This window comes from Suncus etruscus, chromosome 3, assembly GCF_024139225.1.
Source record: "Suncus etruscus isolate mSunEtr1 chromosome 3, mSunEtr1.pri.cur, whole genome shotgun sequence".
In the NCBI taxonomy this organism is placed as follows: domain Eukaryota; kingdom Metazoa; phylum Chordata; class Mammalia; order Eulipotyphla; family Soricidae; genus Suncus; species Suncus etruscus.
The window spans coordinates 61,021,144-61,043,966 of record NC_064850.1 but is presented as its reverse complement, the minus strand read 5'-3'; the positions used below and the strand labels follow the sequence as shown (position 1 = coordinate 61,043,966).

The 22,823-nt window shown below is 39.7% G+C and overlaps 1 protein-coding gene across 1 annotated transcript in view; it reads left to right on the top strand.

Annotated features, from left to right (window-relative positions):
• Positions 1-21,911: 21,911 nt before the first annotated feature.
• The window catches only part of ZBTB41 (zinc finger and BTB domain containing 41), a 40,368-nt gene continuing 39,456 nt past the window's right edge, over positions 21,912-22,823 (top strand). The window contains exon 1 of the mRNA XM_049769726.1: positions 21,912-21,994. The gene's annotated coding sequence lies outside the window, so the exon portion shown is untranslated. The remainder of the gene's footprint in view (positions 21,995-22,823) is intronic.

Genomic DNA, 22,823 nt, shown 5'->3' with positions numbered 1-22,823 from the left:
GGCAGGGGATGGGAAGGAGGGAGAGAGGCATTGGTGGTGGGAATGTTGCACTGGTGAAGGGGGGGGGGTGTTCTGTTTGACTGAAACCCAACTACAATCATGTTTGTAATTATGGTGCTTAAATAAAGAATTTATATTTAAAAAGTTCACCCTTAAAATATCAATAATTTAATTTGGGCAACTTAACAGTTAAAATAAAATAATTTCACATTAGGGCTGGAGAGATAGCATGGAGATAAGGCATTTGCCTTGCATGTAGAAGGTCGGTAGTTTGAATCCTGGCATCCCATATGGTCCCTGGAGCCTGTCAGGAGCGATTTCTGAATGTTCCTCCTGAGAGCCAGGAAGAACCCCTGAGTGCTGCCAGGTGTGACCCAAAAACCAAAATAATAATAATAATAATAATAATAAGTTCATGTTATAGAGTTATTATAAATCTTTTATTATAAGTCCTATTCCTTAATAGTTGAAAAATTGAGATACAGAGAAATTATGTTGTCTATATTGAATTATTCTGTGAGTTACATTAGGTAATATTAGGAAATGAAGTTATTATTGATTTCTGTCTAAAGTTCAATGTGATGCCCATTATACCATAATCCTAGCTACCCCGGTGATTTATAATGGCTGGTGATCCATTCCATAAGTCCTGTGTATAACTTATCCATCTTTATTCTTTCATATCTCTTCACACTACTCAGGAAAGTGTACATAGTGCACCAAACTAGTCTCTCATTTGTTCTGAAAAGACCTCTATGGAGAAATGAACAGCTAAGCATCGAGGATTTTTAAGATGATAAAAATTATTTGTATGGGATCAAAGTGGTGCCACAGCAGGAGAGCATTTGCCTTGCATACGGCTGACCAAGGATGGACGCGGGTTTAATCCCAGCATCCCATATGGTCCCGGAGCCAGGAATGATTCTGAGCCTAGCCTCCCTCCAAAAAAACCCAAGAAAAATTATCTGTATAATATTTATGATATTCTAATGATGGTTCTATGTCAGTATACCTATACCAGACATAAAGAATGTACATCACAGAGCAATTTCTAAAGTAAACAAAGAGCTTTGGATAATTATTTTGCGTCAGTATTGGTTGAACCTTTGTAAAAAATGAACCATTCTACAAATAATAATGATAATGTAGGAGACAATCATGTATAAAGATAGGCATTCCATAAAGAAATATCTACATAGCTTGTTCTTTATTTTGTTATAAACCCAAAATTGATGTTGAAAGCATAGTACTTTTTTAAAATGTGTCTGCAAAGAGCCTCAAGTGTAAGATAATTACATCAAGGCTTTAGGCAGACATAGAATCTTATAGTAATAAATTTTTTCTATTAAATGCATTTATATATGAATATATTAATTAAAGAGGAAAATAAATTTAGTATTTTAAAATTTAAAAGCATCAAGGACAATATATGCTTAGGAAGCAATATTATACAAAGAATTGCTGAAGGAGTTATATGGAGATTTAACCATTAAAGGGACTAGTGAATGATCACTATGTCAGAATTGAGGCTAGATTTTACTAAACATGTAAAAATTGAAAGTTAATTTTCCAACAAAAATATGACTAAAACCAAAAAATAGTGTATAGTGGTATTTAAAAAACATTGCAAGTAAGGGGCCTGTGTGTAATAAATGAGGCCACTTACTTGTTGGTAGTCAGTAGTTGTCAGATCAAGGAACTGTAAATGTCCTATAGTTGGCCAGATCAAGGAACTTGCAATATTATGGTCTGCAGAAACCTATGTATGAAAAGAGAATGCAAGTATATATAATTAAATAAGCCATGAAAAACAGTTTAGCTTTGGAGCCGGAGTGGTGGTGCAGCAGAAGAGCATTTGCACTGCACGCAGCTGACCTAGGACGAATTGCACTTCAATCCCCAGGTGTCTTAATGATCCCCCAAGCCAGGAGCGAGTTCTGAGTGATTTCTAAGAACAGAGCCAGGAGTAACACCTGAGTGTGTGGCCCCCCAAAAAAACTAGTTTAGCTTTCAACATGAATATAAAATTAGGTTTTAAATCATGGATTCTCATAGACAGATTTGAACTCAGAAAGAGAACTTGAGTGGTAATGTAGCAATAGTTTGAAGAGCCCCCCTGTGAAGCTTGGAAACAGGCACTTTCCAAGGGTGTAGCTGTAGTCCCTTAAAGAGACTAGAAAACATTATAATAAAGTGCATCAAAACTAAGCAAATTAGACAAAACAAGTGAATAAAATATTAATATTTGTCTAAATATCATACTTTGATAGAATAATAATAAAAAGTACACATTCCTCCTCAATAAAAATAATTGGGCATTATAAAACAAACAAAATAGAAGAGAAATCAATATAATGTTTTTTTTTACAATATAGTGTTTGGTGCCTACTCTAAACCAAAATAAAAATACATGATATTAAAATTTAAATATATACTATTGGAATTGAAATAGAACAGCTCTTCTTTTTTGGTGGAGAACATAGGTATCATATTAATGCACAACTATGCATGAAGTTCCTAGAACTAGTCAGCAAGAGTTAAGTAAGTAAATTTTATATATATATATATATATATATATATATATATATATACATGTACATATATATGTCATTTTTTAGGAATTAAATTTTAGTGATTTGATGTAATACTTTAGCCTCTATATATAATTCTTAAACACCACTGGATGTGGCCCAAAATAAAAATAAATGACTAGAATTTTAAAAATTAAAAAAATGGGGCTGAGGGGCCGAAGCAGTGGCGCAAGGAGTAAGGTGTCTGCCTTGCCCTGCTTACCTAGGATGGACCGCGGTTTGATTCCCCGGTGTCTCATATAGTCCCTCAAGTCAGGAGCGATTTCTGAGCATAGATCCAGGAGTAACCCCTGAGCGTCACAGGGTGTGGCCCAAAAACAAAACAAACCAAAACAAAAAATTCAAAAATACTGACTTAATGGAGTACTAATTATTAGTTATTGTCAGTACCTACTCTTGTTTGGATCTTATTTACAATCTCATTTAACATTTATCTAATCTACACATCGATATTAAACTATATCAATCTCAATCTGACAAATGGCAAAGAAGAGTAGAGATACAGGTTAAACCTACACTAAGTATAAATTGGGATGCTGAAGAAAAAAAAAGGAGAGTAGAGCTAGAGTTTGGATCAATAGTTCAGAAGTTTTTCCACATTCGTATCCCTTGGATATTTGAGATGAGCTCTAAGAATATGTCTATATCCAAGAACTTATTGCTGAAAAAGAAAACTAAAAATTATCAGACTTAAAATTTTTATTTCATGGAACTTGGTTATGAGCTCTCTAAAATGAGATACTAGAAGCAAACAGCACCAGAATTGTCAGAAAATCTTATTCGTTCTAGGAAATTAAATGACAACCTGAAAATTCAAACCTACTGAGGAAAAAAATTTTTTTTTGTTTTTTGGGCAACACCCAGTGATGCTCAGGGGTTACTCCTGGCTATGCTCTCAGAAATCGCTCCTGGCTTGAGGGGCCATATGGGACGCTGGGGGATCGAACCAAGGTCCATCCTGATCAGCTGCATGCAAGGCAAAATGCCCTACTGCTGTGCTATAGCTCTGGCCCCAGAAAATATTTAAAAATAACTAAGTTGAGGCAAGAGTGATGGCACAATGGTTAGGGTGTTTGTCTTGCATGCAGCAGACCCAAGTTCGATCCTAATATTCCAAATGGTCCCAGGAACCTGCTAGGAGCGATTTCTGAGCACAGAGCCAGAAGTAACCCATGAGCTCTGCCAGGTGTGGCCCAAAATCCAAAAAAAAGTAAACCAATTTTATGATGAATTTTGGTCATTGAATGTATCTTACTTTGACACTGTTTTTTCTTCCAAAAATTTTTTAAGTGTAAATATTTTTTCTTCCCAATAAAAGAAATTTTGTGTTGATTATGGCAAGTATGAACATTCAACTCTAATTTCTTTGTTGTAATATTAAAGATTGTCAGCTACTAAATAGACATGGTGTGAGGAAAACAAAAACAAACCAAATCCCTTACATTAAAAGCTGATATTAAAATCCATGTAGACCTGCCAGGGCATACCTAAGCTTTTAGGGGGGCTCAGCCCACCAGATGTATCCTCAGATTTTCCTGGTGGGTAGACCTAATTTAACCCAAGCCAGGAGCAATTTCTGAGCGCATAGCCAGGAGCGTTTGATTTTTTGGGGGTGGGAGTGGGGGCTACACCCGGTGATGTTCAGGAGTTACTCCTGGATATGCGCTCAGAAATCACTTCTGGCTTGGGGGACCATATGGGACTCCAGGGAATCGAACCGCAGTATGTCCTAAGCTAATGCGAGCAAGGCAGACGCCTTACCCCTTGCACCACAGCGTTTGATTTGGAAATAGTTGACTTTATTTATTTATTTACTTACTTATTTATTTTTTTTGTCACACCCGGCAGTGCTCAGGGCTTACTCCTGGCTCTATGCTCATAAATCAGTCCTGGCAGGCTAAGGAGGACGATATGGGATGACGGGATTCGAACCACTGTCCTTCTGCATGCAAGGCAAATGCCCTACCTCCATGCTCTCTCTCTCTCTGGCTCTTGGTTGACGTTTTTAATAAACTTAGTAATACTTCATGATATGCAAAACATAAAGTGTACCTGATATTAAAAGTTTTTTGTCCATAAATAATGTTTTATTTACTAGAGTACAGCATGCCCACTCATATCCATATTGTTCTACTTTTGACACTAGATAAACATCAGAGACAAGCAGAGAGTAATTTGCTAAGCAGTGCGCAAGGTGCATGGGATCATCACAAAGATAATCAGTTAACTTGACAAGATGGTTCAATAAAATTCAACAATGAGAGGTTACTTGGGTCCAATTATGTTGGGGGCCTCCGGGTTCATGTCCAATAGTACTTGGGAAGTCATCTGATGTCAGGGATCGAATTCTCATCCTTGTACCTGTGGGATTTATACCTCTGATTCTAGAGCTCCCACCTCAGTCCATACTTTTGAGTATTTTAGAAATCGTAGGGTGGGGCCGGAGAGATAGCACAGAGGTAAGGTGTTTGCCTTAGATGCAGAAGGACAGTGGTTCGAATCCCAGCATCCCATATGGTCCCCCAAGCCTGCCAGGAGCGATTTCTGGGCATAGAGCCATGAGTAACCTCTGAGCGCTGCCAGGTGTGACCCAAAAAAAAACAAAAAAGAAAAAAAAAGGAAACAATAGAAATCGTAGGGCAAGTTAATAAAGTGATGTTTCTTCATCTTTGAATGATAATAGTAAATATCAAACTCTGATTAATTATCAATGATCTAATTCAATATTGTGTAAAATATTTAGCATATCAATATATACATAGTAAGGAATGAAGAAGTATTAACCAATGATGTTAAGACCTATCCTCTTGACACTCTTCTACCAGTTTTCTAATTTTTATCTATTTTCCTGCTACATTATAGTAGTTGCTCAAAATACAATAACCTTTACATGAAAATGGCTGTACTCAGGATGCTAGAACTATTTTGAGAAAGAACCTATGATGAACACTTTTTTCTCTAGAGAAATAAGTAGAAGTTCAAGTTATTTACTGATATTGATCACAACTTGGTATTTTAGCCATAAATATTCTGAAGTCCCCCAAAATCAGTGCAGTATTTTTCCAGGTAAAAGTTCTTAGTTTGAAGATTATAGCAATAGTACAGAAGATAGGGCATTTGCCTTAGCTTTGGCTGACACAGGTTCAATTTCTGGCACCCCTTAAGGTCCTTTAACCTTCCAGGAGTGATTCCTAAGCACAGTCAGGAATGAACCCTAAGCACCACTGGGGTGTGGTACACTGGATGTGGCCCCAAAATCATATATTACATAAAATGATAAAGAAATGTTCTAGTGTACTACCTAAGACCAAAATTTTCCAATTACTTTCACTCACCCAATTTTTGTTTTGTTTTGTTTTGTTTTGTTTTGTTTTGGGGGGCACACCCGGTGATGCTCAGGGGTTACTCCTGGCTATATGATCAGAAATTGCTCCTGACTTGGGAGATCATATTGGATGCTGGGGGATAGAACTGCAGTCTGTCACAGGTTAGCACATGCAAGGCAAACACCTTATGCCCTGCGCCACCACTCTTAATGATTTTTTTCTGCTCTGGGATTTGCCTGTTTCTCACTGTTATATTTTATTATGTATAGTTTCAAATTGTTTAATTTGCTAATTTTTCACAAATTGGCATGAAGGTGGGAGAATTGACAGTGCTCAGTTTTGTCCTTCACAATACCATGCACCTGGAAATGTAAACATTTTCTAGGAAAAGGCATTTAAATGATAAATCATTTAAATTAAATTAAATCATTTTAATGATTTAATGAAATTTGGGTTATTAAATTTAATGATTTAATGAAACTTGGGTTATCAGGAAAAGAACCATTAATACATATTTTAGTTGTAATATAAATGTATACTTTTTAGACTCAAAGTGTGTTATTTTGATTTATATTTATATAATGACCATTTTGGTGGCACCATATTCAGAGCTGGCAAGATCTACAAAACTGTAAAACTATTAATAGCAAAGTATATATTTGTGTTCATGTAGTTAGTTATTGAACAAAGCATTCAGTAATGGTCAATTGCATTTAAGAAGCAGTTATACCTGACACCCATTTTTCCAGGGTTCCAAAATTTAAACTGTTTCCTCTTTTACATGCATGGTTCTATTGGAACATTCTGCATTTTATAGGCCAAACTGATTCAGATAAGATGCTAGCTCTTCTCTGGGGAGTGCCTGGAAGCAATGGTGTGTGATACAGTTCTGCTTACTTTTGATAAATCCCTCCATGAAGAACATGTTTTCTCTGCCTTGCCTGTAGTAGTTGATACCACTAGGGAGCAATTCCACTGTCACTGATGAATGCTAGCTAGGTCAGACCTTGTCAGTGCAAATGAAAGTCTTGTGATTAGTATTCTGTACCTTCTCACTAATGAACCTTCTAATCATGAAATCTGTCTGTACTTATAATCTTCTTCTCACTCCTAAATGCCCTTGAAAGGTTAAATAACCAGGAAATAGTGCCAATGAGTTTTGATAGGATTTGGGGGGGGGGGAGTTTTGATAGGGTTTTATTTTTGCATGGTGTCTTTCCAATTTATTGTTGTGTTTGGTGTTTATGATGCAATACTAGAATTGATCAACAATGTCATAGTGAAAACCTTAGTTATATAATTATAACATGATACATAAAGCTGGTTTAATGATATTAATAAACATTTAAATTTCTTGAGATACAATTTGACAGTAGAAAATAAGTGTAAGAGTATACCACACTTCGCTATGAAAGTATTTAACAATTTAATTACTAGCACAATATGTTTTAGACTAATATTTTTTATTTTTTGGTGAACAAGAAATTTTATTGAAATAAAGAGATATGAGGGAAGATAAAAAGAAGAATGCATGTTTAAAAGAGAACATGGGCTTCTCCAGAGTTGAAGAAGCAGAGAGACATAGAGACAAGTAAGTGAGAGATGTATTAAAAGGGAACACAGGCATGATAAGCAAGACCTGCTCTAAAAGTTATTTTAAGAGATGACATTGAGGTCAAAGTTTAAAAAAAATTTTCACTATAAGTTGAGTCATTTTTGGGTTAAACTGAAAAGTCCAAAGCACTTAAGATTTTAACTGGTGGGGCCAGACAGATAGCACAGTGGTGTTTGCCTTGCAAGCAGCTGACCCAGGAGCTAAGGTGGTTGGTTCAAATCCCTTTGTCCCACATGGTCCTCCGTGCCTGCCAGGAGCTATTTCTGAGCAGATAGCAAGGAGTAAGCCCTGAGCACCGCGGGGTGTGGCCTAAAAACCAAAAAAAAAAAAAAGAGTTTCACTTCTAGGGGGCTGGAGAGATAGCACAGCAGTAGGGCATTTGCCTTGCATGTGGCCATCCCAGGAGGATCTGGTTCAATTCCCAGCATCCTATATGGTCCCCCAACCTCCAGGAGCAATTTCTGAGTGCAGAGCAAGGAGTAACCCCTTAGCACCACTGGGTGTGGCCAAAAACCAATGAATAAATAAGGTTAAAAAATATTTTAACTGCTAGAGGAATTATTTGTGATTTCTCCAGATTAGTTATTTTATAGTTAAAACTGAGACACCATGAAGTTGAAGGTACATCTTTATTTTACAGAACATTAAAAAAATTCTGCCAAATAAACTATAACAAATTTTGCATTTAAATTATATCAAATATGCTATAATATGAAAAAAAACCCACCTTGGGTTATAGTTCATGAATATGTTGGTTATTTTAAACTCTAAAGAGTAGTAGAAATACAAGAAAGACTTTTTTATAGTAGTCATTGATGTCCACAATTCACTTCATATTCAACATAGTTCTAGAAGTTCTACAATGCAAGAAAACAATGCTAGAAAAGAAAGGCCTTCAAGAGTACAACACTTAGTGGCCACATGGCTACTCTTCAAGTTTACCCCATGAAACGGACGATCACAGCCACACAGTCTCGGTCTCAATTTCAAACCAAATGTGTTGCAGTGGAGTTTCTGCAGCTGGGAGATATGGGATCTATTTCTAATGCACAACAGAGCTTTTTTATTTCAAAGTCAATTGCTGTTGCAGCTCTTCCCCTTCTGACTGATGCGTCTGACAGTTTTCCTCTCAGCCTTATGAGTAGCCTTGACCCATGGCCACCATTTAGTGTCTTGCATGCAGCACTCACTCCATCCCTAGCAGGGCCCGGTTGCCCATCCAGAACCAGAACTTTTTTTTTGTTTTGTTTTTGTTTTTGGGTCACACCTGGCAGCGCTCAGGGGTTACTTGTGGCTCTATGCTCAGAAATCGCTCCTGGCAGGCTCGGGGGAACCATATGGGATGCCGGGATTCAAACCACTGTCTTCTACATGCAAGGCAAACACCCTGCCTCCATGCTATCTCTCTGGCTCCCAGAACTATTTCTTAAGATTGCTTAATCTCTACTGCAGATGGGAGGCCCTTGCTCAAAGATTTGCATTCGCAATTCTTAAAATGGGAGTTGACTTGAGATTCCACCGTGGATCTTTCCTCATGGTATGCCCCATAGACCCAATCCAAATAAAATGTTCTAGACTGGAGCAAGCTGCAGTGTCACTAGCATCATTTACTGGTTCACTTCTAAACTTGTTTCTGCTCTGGGACTTAATCAGATCTGCTTACCTGGTGCATAACTAATAGATAGGCTAATGCATGACTTTCCTAATACATGCCTCTGTGTTAGGAATTTAAGAGAGCCTTCTAAGTCTTGTGCTTTATAATGCAAAAATAAAAGATAATTTGTCCTTTCCTATTGGTTTTGACATTTTTCAGATGCCAGAGTTTTAAAAATATTATAAATGTAGCAGGTTCCTGAAATAACATCATCTTCTTCACTTCTAAGTAATAAATATATTGTGTCTTATCAATGCCTCAAAGATGTCACTTCTTTTACTTTGTTTTGGGGTCACACCCTGCAGAGCTCAGGGGTTACTCCTGGTTCTGAGCTCAGAAGTTGCTCCTGGCAGGCTCAGGGGACCATATGGGATTCCGGGAATCAAACTCCAGGGTCCATCCTGGGTTAGCTGTGTGCAAGGCAAACACCCTTACAGCTGTGATATCTCTCAGTCCCAATATATTATTTCTTTGGGGGGGGGGGCTTTTTTGGGCCACACCCTGTGATGCTCAGGTTATACACTCAGAAACTGCTCCTGGCTTAAGGGACATTATGGGATGCTGGGGATTGAACCTAGGTCCGTCCTGGGGGTCAGTCTCGTGCAAGGCAAATACCCTACCACTATGCCAAGATATTACTTCTTAGTCTTTTAATCTATTCAGTGAAATGTTCACATTCTGGTGTATCAGTGTGAGGTTCTTTTCTAGACCCAACAATTCAAGTCTTTTAAGATTATTATACTATATTAATTATATATTATTATATTATTTTATTTTATTTTATATGGAGAGCTGCTCATGTTCCCACATTTTATTGCCACTTATCTGACCTAATGATACATGATACATTCAGCATTCACAGAATCCAGTCCTGTTTAACTACAAACTGTAAGAAATGATTATATAGAGTCTCACAGCAGGCGCATGGCAGACATAGTCTTTTAACTTTTAATTGAAAATTATAAAAATGATCCAATATAAGAATACCCCACTTGGGGCCAGAGAGATAGCAAAGAGGTAAGGCATTTACCTTGCATGCAGAAGGTTGGTGGTTCAAATTCCGGCATCTCATATGATCCCCGACCCTGCCAGGAGTGATTTCTGAGCATAGCGCCAGGAGTAACCCCTGAGCACTGCCAGGTGTGAACCCCCCCCCCCAAAAAAAAACAAAAACAAAAAAAGAAGTACCCCCAAAACTGGCACATTGGACAAGAGTATCTTCTGACATAAAGCTCTCAAGAACAATTTTTCTTAACTTCTAATTTAATTTTAAATATTTACATCACTATTATGGACTACCTCCATGTACTATCACCCAGGTAAAATCTCAAAAGAAGCAAAACAGATGCTGAGAAGCTGAAGAGACAGTGTAGTGTGCAGGGCACTTGCTTGTCTTGACCGAGCCTGACCAGGACAGCACTGTACAAGGCAAATACATTAACCTGTGTGCTTGAGTGGTGCTTGAGGGTTATATGGGTGTCTTCCACATGCCTTTTATTAGGTGAATACTATATTTTTCCTTTTCTATAATCAAAATACCCTAGCCACTCAAGTTCTCATCTTTAGCTTAAACTTTTACTGACAATTATTTTCTTATCAACTGCATCGAGTTTTAGATATTTCCATATTGCAATTAATGTTTTATTGTTCCCTATGATTTATTTTGGTCGTGTGTTTTCTGTGATATGAGCTCATTTATCATTAGAGACAGGTTGCTGAGGGAAAAGAAACAAGCAGAAGATGAAAAGAAAATCTGTCTTTTTACTTTTATTTAGATCATAGATGTTATAAATTTCCTGTACATTTTTACCCAGTATTTGTGTGTTCTTCCAGTTTTGCTGAATCTATACACTCTTCTCATAGCTTTTAGAGGATTAAAAAAAAAAAAAAGGTTGAATTGAGAAGGTGAGAGAAAATAGCAGCAGAGGCAGCTGGTGATGTTTTGTCCCCCCCACCCCACCCATCATGATAATAAGATTAGAAATGGGCTAATCTCAGTGGTAAGTGTTAGGGAGGGAGGATGTGAACAAAAGGAACAGAGACTGAATTCATCCTCTTTTTTGCTCTAAATTGTGCTGCCTTGGGCCCTGGAGGATTTAATTGATAAAATATCTGATGCTCTTTATCTTTGAGGTTTAGGTTTTCTATCACCTACAGACTAAAACTATATTTACTTATGTGTGTGAAAGTATATTTTTATAGATAATCAATAAAGCTTGTGTATGACTGGCCTTAGTCTTCGTATCATTTGGATAATGTTACCATGAATCTTCCTAGCATGTCTAGATCTCATAATTATTTTGTGATTTGTCAGAAAAGATTTAAATATCTTTGATACTCAGTAAAAATATTTCAAAAATAAGTAGCTGAAGAAAGATTAAAATTTTCATCAAAAAGATTCAAATACTTATTTGAACTGCTCTGTGAATGTGAAATCACCTCCTTTCATATCATTAAAGTTAATAAAGAATAATATTAGGAATATGCACTAAAATTTTTTTAACTGAAAGTTACAATTTTATTTTTAAAATGTTACAAAAATGTAAATGTCAAAATACTTTTTTTACATGACTAAATAGTTTTAAAAGTTAGATGAAATTGGGCCAGAGCAGTGGTGGAAGTGGTAGGGTTTGCCTTGAATGTACCTAACCTAGGAGGGACTGTGGTTCAATCCTGGCGTCCCATATGGTCCCCCAAGCCAGGAGTGATTTCTAAGTGCAAAGCTAGGAGTAACTCCTGAGCCTCACCGGTGTGGCCTAAAACAAAACAAAATAAAACAAAAAGTTAGATAAGATTACAAATAAATTATTTTAAGGTGATGAATTGATAGATAACTTAATATTTATTATTTGAGATAATTAATGAAATTTTTTATTAAGTATTTTATAAAGAAGCTAAAATGGCCTTTGTTCTAGTCTTATGAGAACTAGTTCTAACTTGTGACTACACATGTATTGAATGTCATCTCTTCTCTATAATGAAAAACAGCACCTACTAACAGATCACACTATATAACACTTAATAGTTTGTAAAAAACACTGTCACGTATAGCTTATTATTTCATCATTTGGTTATTTTATAGGTAATATTATCACTAATTTTAACTAATTTTATTAGTTCAAATGTTTAAATGAAATAGCAAGTTCAGGAGCTGGAGTGATAGCACAGTGGTAGGGCATTTACCTTGCACGAGGATGACCCAGGACGAACCTGGGTTCAATCCACAGTGCCCCACATGGCCCCCAAGCCAGGAGCGATTTCTTTTTTTGGGGGGGGGTCACACCCAGCTTTGCTCAGGGGTTACTCCGGGCTCTGAGCTCCAAAATCACCCCCTGGCAGGCACGGGGGACCAGATGGGATGCCGGGATTCGAACCACCGTCCTTCTGCATGGAAGGCAAATGCCTTACCTCCATGCTATCTCTCCCATCCCATGAGGAGGGATTTCAGAGCACATAGCCTGAGCGTCACCGGGTGTGGCCCAAAAACCGAAAAAATAAATAGCAAGTCAATTTTTTCATTAATAAATTGCAGAACCAAGATTTGACTTTATATATATTATATTAATATATATATTAGACTGGAGTGATGGTGCAAATGGCAGGGCATTTTATATAATGCATAATAAAATTCAGAAGGCATCTGAATTTAGGGAAAATAAAATTTCATTTATTTATGGTGTTTTTTGGGGAAATTTTTTTTTTTTTGGGTTTTTGGTTTTCAGTCCACACCTGGCAGTGCTTAGGGTTTACTCCTGGCAGACTCAGGGAACCATATGGGGGGCTGGGGATTGAACCTGGGTCCGTCCCAGGTCGGCCATGTGCAAGGCAAATGCCCTACCACTGTGCTATCACTCTGGTCCTATTTATGGCTTTTTGAAATATGCTAACCAATCTATACTAGTATTTTTGAAAAAAATCAATTCTGATAATATTTATAAATGTATTTGTTAAGGAACTCTGCAAATCTTGATATACTGACAAATTGCACCCTCCAGTGGAAAATTTTTTTTTATCCATAGGACCATTGTGTTACTATATCATAAATGTTCTATGAGTTTTTATTTACAACCTGCTCAAATATATATCTAACTTCATTTTCTTTTCCTAAGTCCGCAGGAAGTTTCTGTTTCAGAGTCTGCTTTATGAATAGATACATTAAATGTTGGAAAAGTAAAATAGTTCATAACTTTTAAAAGGAAAGATAAAGAAAAATTGAACCACATGCATATTCAAGTAATGGCTATTTTCTAAAAGACCATCCACAACTATGCATTTAATATGAAATATTCCAAATCAAATAGTATAGCAGATTGGGCATTTGCCTTATATATGATCCACCCAAGTTCCATATCAAGCTTTCCATATAATACCCAGAGTCCACCAGGAGTAATCACTAAGCTCAAAAAAGTAAGCCCTAGGTGTGTCCAAAACAAACAAAACTCTATATCATATAATCTGATAAATGTTTCCTTCTACTTCAAAATCTATATTATTTTGTTTATTTTTGGGAGGTCATACCCAGCTGCACTCAGAGGTACTCCTGACTCTGCACTTGGAAATCGCTCCTGGCTGGCTCAGCGACCATATGGGATGTCGGGATTCGAACCATCGTTCATCCTGGATCAGCCACATGCAAGGCAAATGCCCTACAGCTGTGCTATCTCTCCAGCCCCTCTATATGTATTTTTACTGTAAAAAAGGATGATTACTGGGGCTGGAACTATAGCGTAGGTGGTAAGGCATTTGCCTTGTATGAGGTTGACCTGAATACTATCTCTGGATCCCATATGGTCCCCGGAATCTGTCATGAGTGATTTCTGAGCACAGAACCAGGAGTATCCCCTGAACACTATTAGTGTTGCTGAAAAACAAACAAACGGTAGTTACTACTAATCCAAGCATTACTTTCCCTAAAGAACTGAAAGATTGGATACATCTCTTTTTCATTCTAGATTGAGAAACATAAAAGCCAACACTAACTGATATATACAGTGTAAGGTATGCTTGGATCACAAATCAGCTGGACTACAAAACTGAACTGACTCCACAGTACTCTGGTTTTCGATCCCATGGTCTCTCCTCTGTTTCTTCTGAGTCAATGGTCTACTGTCCAAATTAGGCCCAAGTGTTGCTTCTCCACTTCTATTGCTCTGTTCTCCAACCTTTACACACAAAGCAAAACAAAAGTTTGAGAGGGCCCGGATGAGAGAGCTCAGTGGCAGGGTATTTGCCTTGCACGAGGCCGACTTGAGACGGACCCAGATTCAATTCCCAGCACCCCAAATGGTCCTTTGAGTTTACCAGGAGCGGTTTTTGAGTGCAGAGCTAGGAATAATCTCTAAGTGCAGCGGGGGGTGGCCCCCAAACAAATACAAAAAACAAGAGCTTGAGAATCCAAATGCATCCACCTTTTATTCTCAACATTCTGTTTAAAAATGTACTGGTGTCTCAGAGACATACTAATAAAAATGATGTTTGTGGATGGGTCCTGCTAAAGCATTTGCTCTCCATGACAAAACAATCAAAGGTTTTGTCTCCAAAGAAAGTAAACACAGTATTTATCTTCCTTACCTAAAGATCTGTTAGCCATTGTTCTCATTAGGACCCATTATCTCTAATCCCAAAATGGAAATAAACTGGGAATAGTCTGCCAGGAACATCTCCTTTATCCTAATTCAATGCTTAAATTTGTTTATTTTCAGTCCTATTTCTACTTTTAGTAATTTATCATACTTTATCATTTACAAATAATATTTCCACCTTATTTTAGTTTTGACATTTGCTTCTCTGCTTTAAAAATCTACCCTCTATCATCCAGCTTCCTAAATTTTTCTCTAACTGGCTTGTTATTTAACCTATTATTATTTCATCCTTTCCAGTTTTTGTGTATTCTAGTTCATACTTAGCATTTTGTTATTTTGGGCCTGAGCAATAGCACTGTGGGTAAGACGTTTGTCTTACATGCAGTCCACCCGGGTTCAATCCTCAGCATCCCAATGTTTCCCAGAGCCTGCCATAATGATTCCTGAGCTCAGAGGCAGGAGTAACCCTTGAGTGTCACCAGGTGTGGCTCAAAAACAAAAACTTTTTTTTTCAGCCTCCCTATGCCAGCAGTCCATAGTAGAGAAGGACAATTTCTTTTCTTTAGTGGAGGAAATATATTCCTCAAAAACTATAGCTGTGCAGAGTCCCCAGCGGTGGTGTAGCGGTAGGGCATTTGCCTTGAACGAGGCTGACCCAGGACAGACCTCGGTTCTATCCCTGGCGTCCCATATCATCCCTCGAGCCTGCCAGGAGGATTTCTGAGCACATAGCAAGTAGTAACCCCTGAGCGTCACTGGGTATGGCCAAAACCCAAAACTAACAACAACAACACTATAGCTGTGGGGCCAGAGAGAGAGAGAGAGAGAGCACAGCAATAGGGCATTTGCCTTGCATGCTGCCAACTGGGAGAAACCCAGTTCAGTTCTCAGCATCCCACATGGTCCCCCAGTCTTCCAGGGATAATTTCTGAGTGCAGAGCCAGGAGTGACCCCTGAGCACCGCTGGATGTGGCCCAAAAACCAATAAATCAATCAGTTGATCCATGAATAAAGTTTAAAAAATAATTTAAAAACTATAGCTGTATTATTAAAACAGCAAAGAGAGGAAAGAAGTTTTATGAGGGCTAGGGACTAATTATGTAATTCTACTAGTCAGTGAAGCTAACAACAGCTTCCCTATCAGAGATGAACCCAGAGCTCTTGAAAGGATTTGGGAATGAGTAGAAGAATGAATGTTATAGCCAAAAAGAAGGTCTGTTAGAGGAACCTCAGAGGTGAAACTTGGGTAAATTGATTTGCAGGAAGCAAACATTCATTGTGGCTGGAATGAAGAAAAAGAAGCATGCATGATAAAAGAAATTTAAATCAGCCAGGGGTTGTTCAGATTTTTTTTGTTGTTTGCTTTTGAGGCCACACCCAGCAGTGCTCACAGGTTACTCTTCCCTCTTTCTCAAAAATCTCTCCTGGCAGGCTGGGGACCATATGGAATTCAGGAATTGAACCTAGGTCCATCCTCAGTTGGCTGCGTGCAAGGTAAATGCCTTCCCACTGTGTTATCTCTCTAGTCCCTCGTTCATATATTTTTTTTACTCTGTATGTATCTTAAAATCAAAGGCATTTGATTGTTTTAGCAGCGATGAGCATTATAGAAAGGAAATTGCTCTAAAATCTTTCTTACTCTTCTACATAATATATCTTTGAGTGATATGGCTTTGGACAATCTTCTCAACTTCTCTTAGCCTCATCTGTGAAACAGCAATAATATAACTAAGATGCTAGCTATTGTGCTAATAAAAACAGTGGTGAAAAGGACAGGTCAGCATTATGGGACATAGGCATCACATTGGATACTTCATGTCCTGAGCAGCATCATCCTATTACTATCACCTTCCCTTTTCAAAAGAGCTCAGAACTGATGGTATAGTTGGTATAGCTGGCAAATGATAGGGTATCTAATTCAGGGAATTCTGTAATAATAAAACAATTGATAGATTTGCTTTATTTTATTGTTTTGTTTTTTTTGGGGGCCACACCCGTTTGACACTCAGGGGTTACTCCACGCTATGTGCTTAGAAATTGCTCCTGGCTTGGGGGGGACCATATGGGACACCGGGGGATGGAACCGTGGTCTGTCCTAGGCAATCACGGGCAAGGCAGATGCCTTACCTCTAGAGCAGAGGTCTCAAACTCGCGGCCCGCGGGCCGTTTGCGGCCCTCCGTACAACATTTTGTGGCCCGCGGCTGGCCTTCAAATATCGCAGTATTCACGATTATTCTCTTACCGAATAATCACAATAAAAATCACATTAGTAAGAAAAAAATCGCATTAAACATTCGCATACCCCGAGCGGTTCCGTTCGGGGTATGCAAATGTTTAATGCGATTTTTTGCGAATTTTTTTTTTTTTACTAATGCAATTTTTTATTGTGAATATTCGGTAAGCAAAATCCCTTATGCGGCCCTGCCTCACCCCGACTTTCCTCCTGCGGCCCCCTGGTAAATTGAGTTTGAGACCCCTGCTCTAGAACCACCATGCTTTATTTATTTATTTATTTATTTATTTATTTATTTATTTATTTATTTATTTGTAAATCTTTATTTAAGCACCATTATTACAAGCATGTTCGTAGTTGGGGTTTCAGTCATAAACAGAATCCCCCCTAGGACCGGAGAGATAGCATGGGGGCAAGGCATTTGCTTTGCATGCAGAAGGACAGTGGTTCGAATCCCGGCATCCCATACGGTCCCCCCCGAGCCTGCCAGGGGCGATTCCTGAGCATAGAGCCAGGAGTACCCCTGAGCGCTGCCGGGTGTGACCCTAAAACAAAACAAAAAAAAAGCAAAAACAAGCTAAGAATACCACCTCTTCCTCAGTGCAACATTCCCACCACCGATGCCCCCCCACTGCCCCGCACCTGCCTGTATCTCGACGGGTATTCTACTTATCACAATCTTTAACATTGTCATGCTAGTTGTTAGTGTAGTTATTTTTCTAATAACTGTCCAACCCCGGGTAAACAGGCTTAAAGCAAGGGCGCCGCCAGAGTGAAGAAGACAGAACTAACCAAGAATTGGGTTAGGGGACTCCCAGCCTATTTATTGTTTATTTATTTATTTAATTTTTGGGCCACACCCGGTGACGCTCAGTGGTTACTCCTGGCTATGTGCTCAGAAATCGCTCCTGGCTCGGGTTCCACTCTGGGTCAGCGTCGTGCAAGGCAAATACCCTTCGGCTGCGCCATTGCTTCGGCCAGCTCCCAGCCTATTGGACTGAGCACCCGACAGTCCTCCCTGTACAATATTTATTGTTCAGTGTCAATCAACATGGGAGGAGGGGCAGATGTTGTTAACAAACAAAAGTACCTATCTAATGCTAAAGCCTAAGTGGGTCTTTATATCTCAAAAGGGGTGTGTGTGTGAAGGGAAGAGGAAACTAGGGCAAAGTCTCCGTTCTTTTTGTTCGTTTGTTTTTGGGCTACACCCTGTGATGCTCAGGGGTTACTCCTGACTATGCGTTCAGAAATAGCTCCTGGCTTGGGGGACCATATGGGACATTTGCGGGTCTGTCCTAGGTTAGCACGTGCAAGGCAAATGCCCTTCCGCTTGCGTCATCACTCTAGCCCAGAAATAGCGTTTTTATGGATTTAATTTTTATATTGAGAATTTTGATCTATGGGAAATGAGGATAAGGGATTGTAGGGCAATGTGGAAGTATTTTGACATGCTAATGGAGGTGCTAGTATAGTGGCAATGAAACATCAATATTATTTTTAATATAGCTTAACAAACTAGTTTTTTAAAAAGAAAGAAAATGTCGACCCATTGTGATTTATCTCAATCATCTGAAAGTTTATATACGTACTAATTTCTTGTATTTCTGGTGCTATTTCTTTATTCTCCTTTACTAGATCAATATTTTTCCTGAGTCTTGAAATAGTTTTACTTTAAAATTTTATTTATTTTCCAGCTCCTTCTCTTGGTTGTCTCAGTGATACTACATATCAGTCTGGTTGTCATGCTGATGTATTTAGACATGGTCCTTATTAGTGGTCACACTTGTGGTTTGGTGCTGGCACAACTCTTGTTGCAGTGCGCTCACATATTGTGGTGGGATCTACATCACACCCCCCAAAAACTAGGCCACCGGAATCACATTTGGTACATGTAGGTGTTTCTGGGATAAAAATGTGGGCCTTACACTTAAAAGGCACTTTTTTTTGCCAGTAGATCATTCTATTTAACAAGGACTTGAAATATTACTGTTGTATACAATAAATTCACCTGTGATTTTGAATTTGTTTTTTAAATTTCTATTTTTTTATTATTCAATTTTCTTTTTGTTTGTGTAGCATTATTTTTTTTTAAATGTGTGGGTTTTTTGTTTGTTTTTTGCTTATTGGGCCACACCTGGTGACGCTCAGGGTTTACTTTTGGCTATGCACTCAGAAATGGCACCAGGCTTGGGGGGGTCCATATGGGACTCTGGGGGATCGAAGCTCCGTTTGTCCTAGGCTACCGCGGGCAAGGCAGACAGATGCTTTACCACTCAATGCCACAACTCTGACCTCTTAAAATGTGTTTATTTGGGATTTTCATCCAGTACTCTACAAGTGCATAATGAACAATTATGAAAAATGTATATGTTGGTAAAGACATCAAAAAAACTATTTTTTCCCCTGTGGCATTTTGTAATCTGTCATAAAAAAAAAACAACAAAACCCTGACATCAACTGTCACCAAGTAACAGACTGCATTTCTGTCATTTGTAGTATATGGATTTTTTGTTTTGTTTTGTTTTGTTTGGGGGGTGCACATCTGGTGGCACTCAGAGTATGCACTCAGAAATCACTCTTGACAGGCTCTGGAGACCAAGTGGGATGCCAGGGACCTAATGCCCTACCCACTGTGCTGTAGGTAGGACCCCAGCACAGGCCCCAGTATATGGAAGTTTTACAATTGGACTTTTACAGAAATTATTCATATATAATAATTTTTATTTTGATCAAAGTGATTACATGTCTTTCACAGTAACATTTTAGGTACATATTCACATTGAAGCAGGGAAATTCCCACCACCAAAGTTGTCCTCCCTCCACCCCTGTTCCCAGCATGCATGCCATATCCTCCTCCCTTACACCCCCAGGCTGCTAGTATAAGTGGTCCCCTCTGTGTCTAGCTTGTTGTAGATTGGGAATTGATTCTATTGTTGGCTTTGGATTTGGTGTTTAAGTCTGATCATTTTTTATTACTAGTGATCATACATACAACTGTTTGGTCTTGGTACCCTCCATTACAGAAATTACTTTTTAATACATTTTTAAGTTGAATCACTGTGAAATAACACAGTTCAAAGTTGTTCATGAATGAGTTTCAGTAATATAAATTTTATATAGCATAGTTATTTTGAGTCTCATCTGTTTTTACCTTTGTCATATATTTGTCTTTGTATAGCTAAGTAGTATTATATTTATGAATACACTGTTTATTCATTCAAATCTTTTGAGGGATTTGACTTGATTACAATCTTTGTTTATTTACACAGTTGCTATAAACTTTTATGACTTTGGGTAAATACAATGCTTGCATTTCTCTTAATTATGGAATGACTACTGTGTATGGTATATGTTAATGTAGTAGTTATTAGAAACAGCCTATTATCCAAAATCCTTGTATCATTTTAGATCCAACAAGAAGTATATCATGTTTAAGTTAATCCATACACACACAATTGGTGTATTTTTATTTATTTTTATAAATCTTTATTTATGCACCACGATTATAAGCATGTTTGTAGTTGGGTTTCAGTCATAAACAGAATACCCCCCTTCACCAGTGCAAATTCAAACCACCAATGCTCCCCTTCTCCCCAATATATTTTTAGTCTTTATAAATTTATTCTAGTTGATGTACATTTCACTATTTACTACACCATTTAATGGCATCTCACTTTGGTCAGAGTAATTTAAAGATAAAAAATTTCTCTCATGTCCTTATATCCTTCCATAAAATATTTTTGTCACTGTATATTCTCCTTTTTCAAAGAATACTTTAGGGCCGGAGATATAGCACAGAGGTAAGGCATCTGCCTTGTACATGGCCAACCCAGGATAGACAGTGGTTCGAATCCCGGCATCCCAGATGGTCCCCGAGTCTGCCAGGAGCAATTTCTAAGCGTGGAGCCAGGAGTAACCCCTGAGCACTGCCGGTGTGACCCCCAAAACAAACAAAAATAAACTACAAGTTTTCGGGCCTGAGAGTTAACAAAGCAGTAGGGCATTTGCCTCACCTGCGACCCACCCGGGGACAGATTCGGATTTGATTCCCAGCATCTCATAAGTCCTCAGAGGCTGCCAGGAGCTATTTCTGAGTGCAGAGCCAGGAGGAACCCTGAGGTAACCCCCCCCCCAAAAAAAAAACACTACAAATTCTCAAATCATTTTTGGGGCAATGTTCTAATCTAAGAAAGTGTTTAGCGGGGTCAGGGCCCCAGGCCCTGTGGCTGCGCAGCTACACACACACATACACACACACACACACACACACACACACACACACACACACACTTCCCATCATCCACCCATTCCCTCCCTCTCTCTCCCTCTCTCTCTCTCCCCCTCTCCCTCTCTCTCTCCCTCTCCCTCTATCCATCTCTCCCCCCATCTCTCTCCCCCCTCCCTCCCTCCATCTCCCCCTCTCTCCCTCTCCCCCTCTCTCCCTCTCTCTCCCTTTCCCCCTTTCTCCCTCTCTCTTCCTCTCTACCTCTCTCTCCCTCTCCCCCTCTCTCCCTGTCTCCCTCTCTCTCCCTCTCCCCCTCTCTCCTTCTCTCCCTCTCCCCCTCTCCCCCTCTCTCCCTCTGTCACTCCCTTCCATCCCCTGTCAGCTGCAACCGGCAGTGGGCAGTCAGCAAGCCCCGCCTCCCAAACGAAAACCCGGAGTAGAGAGTAACGGATTCAAGGTGCAGCCGGACTGCCCTCGGCGGGAGCGTCAAGTGGCGAGTGCGCAGGCGCGGAGCGGACTGCGCGCACGTAACCGGCCGTGTGGGTTGGGGAAGAGAGCGGCGCTAAGCGCACGACCGGTGCTACGGCTCTACGCGTGCGCGCTGGGCGGGAGGGCGGGCGGACGTGCTGGGGGTGTCTGAGGCTGCGAGCTCGGGGCGGGGAGGAGGGAACACCGGGAGGTGGAGGCTGAACCCGGAAGTGGGGAGCGCCCGGTGTGGAGCTCGGCGGCCGCCATCCAGCGAGCGGGGAGCCAGCCTCATGTTCCCGGTAATGGCTCTTGCGGGCCGTTCGCCTGCGGGGGACTGAGGTGGGGAGGGAGGCAGGAGCCTGCCTGGGAGGAGCGCAGTGGCCGCAGGGCCTGGCGAGGCTCGCGTCGTCCCCGCGGGTGACCCTCCTGCCCTGTCTTGCTGCCCTGCCACCAGCCCTGCCTGTGCCCGTGGTGCCCGCGGCCCTGGGGCGCCCTGCTTCCCCCACCCCGCCTGTGCAGGCTCTGCGGATGCTGAGGAAAAGCTTGCGAAGGGAGAGACGTGGAATTTGTCGCCGCCGTGACGGCCTTATTGTCATCAGCCCTGCACCCCGAGACACCCCCATAGTTGTAGCTCGCTGCAGCCTGGCCTCATGCACGATTGAAGAGAACCCCCCGTTTTGGGGGGCACCCCCTTTCTCCCTCACGCTGCCCTAATCTTCTCGCCCACCCCCCCTAAATCGCGCCTGCTTAGGTGTGCCCCAGCTACGTTTAAAATTATTCTTTTGTTGGCTTGCCTTGTTCTAACCCGGCCCTCTCTCTTGCTTAAAATCGAAAATCTGAAACCCTAAAACCTAAATCGAAAATCCAGAACCCTAAAACCTAAATCGAAAATCTAAATCTAAAAATCTAAAACCCTAAAACACTACATCTAAACCCTAAAATCTTCGGTATTGAATAGGAGCTTTGAAAAAAATAAAGATTATTTTTTTTTTACTCATTTGTAATTTGAGCAAAGGAGTTCTCAGGCCAATGTCTGAAATGCAAATGCTTTCATCAGTTGTTTTAATGGGTGTGTGCTTTTTGTTTGCTTATTTGTTTTTTTTGTTTTTTTTTTTTTTTTGTTTTGCA